This window comes from Vulpes lagopus, chromosome 3, assembly GCF_018345385.1.
Source record: "Vulpes lagopus strain Blue_001 chromosome 3, ASM1834538v1, whole genome shotgun sequence".
Taxonomy (NCBI): Eukaryota; Metazoa; Chordata; class Mammalia; order Carnivora; family Canidae; genus Vulpes; species Vulpes lagopus.
In genome coordinates, this window is record NC_054826.1 from 69,097,666 (window position 1) to 69,103,803 (window position 6,138).

The window sequence follows — 6,138 nt, forward strand, 5'->3', positions numbered from 1 at the left end:
CAGTAGGCTAAGTGTCTGCTTTCCACTTGGGTCATGATCTTGGAGTCCTGGGATGGAGCCCTACATCAGGCTCCCTGCTCAGTGGAGGGTCTGTTTCTCTCTGTTCCTATGACCCTTCCTCTGACCCTCCTCGTTCCCCTGCTTATGCTCTCTCTCTTACATAAATAAATAATCTTTTAAAAAAAAGTGTTATAGGGGCACTTGGGTTGTTCAGTGGTTGAGTGTCTGCCTTCAGCTCAGGTTGTGATCCCAGGATCCTGGGATCAAGTCTCACATCAGGGTCTCTGCAGGGAACCTGCTTCTCCCTCTGCCTATGTCTCTGCCTCTGTGTGTCTTTCATGAATAAATAAATAAAATCTTTTTTAAAAATGTTGTGGATTTCTTAAGTGATGATAATTTTTTACCCATTGATTTAAAAATACGTAATGACAAAAAGCAATCATTAATATTTATTTCCAACAAATTTATGTTTTATTACTGGTAATACTAGTAAGTAATATGTTTATTCTGTTTTCACACAATGTTCGATGTACACATGCATTTGCGGACCCTTTACAATTGTTTCATGGTTGTCCAGGGGTCTTACTCACAAATCGGAAATCATTGACCTAAGGAAAAAAGCAAGTTCTAGCTCCAGCTCTCTCTTTAGCTATGTGACCTTGAGCAAATCATGCTATATGCTTTAGTTAACTTATTTTTTCAGTTACTGAAAACTGAGGAAAATATTTTGTTTCAAGAGATTATGAATATAAGTACAATATATAAAGTATTTAAAATCTAAATGTGATATAGAAACAAAAAAATCCTTAGAAGTGATATATAAATATGATAGAATTTTATATTGGGGCGCCTGGGTGGCTCAGTTAGTTAAGCAGCCAACTGTTGGTTTCCGCTCGGGTCATGATCTCCGGTCATGAGATAGAGGGCCTCCATGCTCAGTGTGGAGTCCCCTTGTCTTGCTCCCTCCCCCTCTGCTCCTCTCTTCTCTTTCATTCTCAAATAAATAAGTAAAATCTTTTTTTTTTTAAGAAGGGCTAAAAAAGAATTTTATATTATAGGAAACACATGGAGGCATCAGTAGAGCACCTCTAACACTCAGAAAATTAAAATAGAAAATCAACATACACTGATTAATGTATGTAAATTTAAGAAAAGAACAATTATCATTCCAATATATTTATAAGGATGTTCATAAAGAACTGTTTGTAGTAGCAAAAATTAAAAAAACAGCATACATTTTTAACATCAAAAGATAATAATGATATATAAAATTTTTCTGAAAAGTCGCCAAAACAGTGTTTATAATATGCCTCTGTTTTATTTTTATTTTTTAAAGTTCTGGAGTAAAATATTCCTAAATGTTAAATGGTTATATCTAGGAAGTGGAATTATGGGGGATTTTCTCTCACATTTTTTCTTGGTTGTACTTTTTTTTTTTAAGATTTAATTTATTTATGCATGACACACACACACACACACAGAGAAAGAGAGAGGCAAGAGACACAGGCAGAGGGAGAAGCAGGCTCCATGCAGGGAGCCCGATACGAGACTCGATTCCAGGACTCCAGGATCATGCCCCAGGCGGAAGGCAGACGCTAAACCGCTGAGCCACCCAGGGATCCCCTTGGTTGTACTTTTTAAATACTTCTACTAAGCATATATTTTATATATACGCATGTATTATATTTATAAAGAGAAAAAACAATAGTCTCCCCTCAAGACAAAAAGGAAAAAAAAAAGAGCTCCAAGAACACCCAAAGGAAAAAAAATAGCAAAATTTGGATATCACCTAATTGGTGTTATCTATCTACCAAATGTATGTGTATATAAATATAAATATGTGGCTACATTTTATCTGTATCTACACCTACATCTATATCTGAGGAAGTAATCAAAATGACAAGTAGGAAAGAGAAATCAAAGAAGAATCAGCAGCATTTATCCAAGAGAGCCTTTACCTGATCCTGACAGTGGTACTGGGAGTCCCAGGCCGACACTGCGAAATGCCGTGGCCAATTACCTGTTTTGCTCCAATCCTTTATAATACTTGAAAAGTAAACACAGTGAACTACAGCAAGGCTGAAAGCAGTTTTCTAATTCTTCATGTGCTTCACGAATGTTCCACATAGCAGTATTCTGATTTCAATTTAGTTTTTTAAAAAAAAATAGATTTCCTTGCAGAGAAAAAGTAAGTTGATAGGAGAACATCACCTTTGATTTGTCAAAAAGCCATCTTTCTTGTAAATTAACAAATTGGAATTGTGGATGCTGTATGACTTTTGTGAACGTTTGGATAAGGTAAGTACACTGCTAAAGGATGGATCAGTAAAAGAAATTTTGAAAAACAAATTAGGTTCCTGAGCTTTGACAGCTGAAGATCAGGTGATAGAATCTGGTGATTTCACCAAGGTAATTATAAGTTGCAAGATCTTAGGACAACCAACTGGACTTCCCTAAGGAGCAATCCTATAACTCAGTGTGTGACCTTTAGCATGAAATAAATATAGGGCAGAAGTGTCTTGAAGACCTTGCCTTAAGATATTTCCACAGTATGAACAACGGGGATGGCATTTTAGCTATGATCCAGCATATCATTCTCAGTCTGGAGTTGTAGATAAATTGAGGATCAGAGAAAGTAAGTCAGTTGTCCAAGACTGCAGTTGATATCAGCCTGAACTTGAAATTACAATTGGTGCCTCCTAGTCCAGCATACAAAACTGTTTTCCACAGCCTTTATGAAATAATATTATAGCTGTAAAATACTCCCTTCCCTATTTTAATAAGCATTTATTGAGTAACTAGTATGTTTAAAGCCCTCTGCTAGGTTAAGAGTTTCTTCAAATCTGCTCTGTATGTTTAATAATTAAATGTTTGACATTGAAAGTGGCATAGAGGAATATATGGCTATTTTCTGAGAATCTAATACCTGCCAATGTTTTAGACATACTACATCTTACTTTATTTATTATTGTTTACCAAACCTTAGGATATACCATCTAATGATATCCTGAATGGATGCACTTTATCCCATCAGGTTATATCCAAGATTATCATTTAATAAAAGTGATAGACAAACATTTATTAATTACATGATTATATATAGCACTGAAGTGCCATATAAATGAATAATCTTAGAGTAATGGATTATAAATGCTCATAAATGGAGACTGGAGGCAATGACAAGTCTCTTTTAGGATGAACCAACACTTAATACTCCCAATAGAAGAGGGTTCTTTTCTTTGTAGCTACACACTTAAACATTAACTACCCCCACCAAAAAAAAAATTACAGAAGACTACATATTGTATGATTGTATAATGAAATCATATGCAATAAATAAAATGTTCAGAAAAGGCAAATCTATAGAAACAGAAAGCAGATCCTAGGGCTGTGGGGGAGGGAAATGTTGGATGAAATGAGGAGTGACTGCTTTTCGGTATAGGATGGGGTTTTTTTGTTTGTTTTGTTTTGGGGGAGCTTTTTTTTTAGTTGCGGAGGTGACAAAATGTTATAAAATTGATGGCAGCAATGGTTGCAGAATTCTGTAAATATACTTTAAAAAACACTGTATTGTACACATTAAATAGGTTAATTGTATGGTATGTGAATTATATCTCAATACTGCTGTAATTTTAAGTAGTTCTGAATTTCTCCTATCCAATTGCACAATCCCTCAAATCAACCATGTAAGACACCCTTTTAGTAGCACTAGAGGTTTTTATCATTAATGAATTATAACTTCCAAAAGCAATAGATAATATAAAATCTACAGATAATAGGAAATCTACAGAAAATAGGAACTTACAGGAACCATGGAGAGTGATAGATGAATACCCCCACTGGGAATAATATATGTGCATCATAAAATAAATCACTGATCTCCTGTTATGAAATAATAACACTGAGACAATCCTGGCCCCCTCCAGAATTCTGTTGTCTCCCCTCAGTCAGCTCAACAACTCTGTACTTTATCTGTGAAAAATGCACACTGTAGTCCTATTTGTGTTCTCACTAATCTTTCCTTTTTGGCTCTACAGTATGTCATCCTTTTTCTTATGCCACTGTGAGGGATCTTTTCCTCATTCCTCTTGCACATGGTTTTACAATTTTTTCAGGACAGCCTCCTCTCTTTACTTTCAACACTTTATTAAAAAAACCCAAAGCTCAGCATCTACATACCTCAGAGAGCCTCAATTCAACAAGGTAAAAAGGGGTGGTTCAGTTGAATACTTTATGTAAAGTTGGATATAAGGAATACTTTTACTGCTCTCTTAATCATTAGATTCTTAGAGGTACCTCATTACTAGGCAATATTAAATCTTTCAATTGTCTGGACATCCCCTTAAGAAGTCTCTTGCTTTATATCCCAAGGTGAGTTCCAAGGAAGAGCCTTACCTAGCATGAAATGCAGTGGAGCTCCACAGGCTAAGGAGGGTTCCCCCAGGGCTCTGGGCCCTTCACCTCACTTGTTGAGGGCAGGGAGAGCTGCTGTGGCTTTCCCTCCCTGGGCTTGCCCATTCTGCTAATTTTAGGTTGCTTCCTCATGCGGCTGCCATGGGTATCAGAGCATGTGGCTCCCCTCGGAGGAGCTATTTTCTCCTCTGAGTCTCATTTGTTTGTTTCCAACTTCTTTCTCTTCTCCTCCACCTCCCCACCTCCGTGGTGTTGAGCTCTTTCATGGTAATAAATAAAATATCTTTCACAATTACACTTATTCTAATCTGAATTTATTCCTGAATCCCAGGGAACACGGGAAACTTTTTTTGCATTAGATTTTAGTTGTCCTTCCAATAGCCAGATTCCAAATCATATTTATCTAAAAAATATTTACTGGGTTTTTACTGTGGGTAAGATGTTGTCTTAGGGATGGGTGAAATAGATGAAGACGATCAAGAGGACACTTCCCTTGATGAGCACATAATAATATATAGAATTATTATATACTATGTTGTATACCTGAAACTAATACATTCCTGTATATTATACTAGAATTAAAATTTTAAAAAATAAAATTATTTAAAAAGAGATGTTGCCGTAGGTCATAGAGGTACAATAAGAAGCAAAGCAGATGTGTTTCGTTAATGTAATCTTGATAACAGATTTATCAAACTTCTACTGTGTTCTGTGCTCTCAGTTACGACCTAGGAATATAAAAATCAATAAGGCAGAGCTCCTGTCGTCAAAGAACTTATGAGATGTTTCAATATACATAGCGATTCAAAGAGGCAGAGCTTATAAATTCCTGTTGAGATTTAGTTCTGATGTAATAAATGGATTCGCTCATTTGGTTAATCAGTAAAAATGGACTTCAGATTATTCTATGAACATAGTACTCTCCCAGGCATTGGAAAAAAATTTAAAAAGAGTATAATACAGGCCCCTCCTTTAGAAAGATTATAATCTAAACAAAGAAAAACTTTTTCCCTGGAGACATTGTTTTGAAAGATTTCCTAACAATTTCTCTCTCATGTTTTATTATTCAAAGATAAAAATTATGCCAACTAGAGCTTCTGACTAATATGAAATAATTTATATTTATTCATTCTTGGGGATACAAGGGTGAAAAGATCCCAGTTCCTGACCTTGACCTGACCTAGTGAGGGAGAAGACAGGCAATTGATTATGTTGTAAAATGGCAAGTTCTACAACAGAGGACTGAGTTCTCCCAAGTCTTCACAGGAAAGTACTGATTAAGCTGAATCTTGAAAAATGATAATTTCCCTACGTTAAAGAAACAACATGAAGGCAGCCCTGGTGGCCCAGTGGTTTAGTGCCTGCCTTCGGCCCAGGGCGTGATCCTGGAGACCCGGGATCGAGTCCCACGTCGGACTCCCTGTATGGAGCCTGCTTCTCCCTCTGCCTGTGTTTCTGCCTCTCTCTCTCTCTCAATCTCTCTCTCTCTTTATGCTTCTCATGAATAAATAAGTAAAATCTTAAAAAAAAAAAAACAACATGAAAATGTGGGAAGGTATGAGAATTTTTCATAGCTCATAAAATAAAGGTTTGATTTGGAGGATGTGGTAGGGATGAGGTTGCAGAGGGGGGTAAAGACTTGATTACATAGCATGTTAAATGCCTAGATGATAAAAAATTATAAGGAGATATGATCAAATCTGCATTTTAGAAATATCACCCCAG

At 36.2% G+C, this 6,138-nt stretch overlaps 1 protein-coding gene across 1 annotated transcript in view; it reads right to left on the minus strand.

The window, feature by feature from the left end:
- The window catches only part of MYPN (myopalladin), a 100,986-nt gene extending 96,498 nt beyond the window's left edge, over positions 1–4,488 (minus strand). The window contains exon 1 of the mRNA XM_041749452.1: positions 4,396–4,488. The gene's annotated coding sequence lies outside the window, so the exon portion shown is untranslated. The remainder of the gene's footprint in view (positions 1–4,395) is intronic.
- Positions 4,489–6,138: the final 1,650 nt, after the last annotated feature.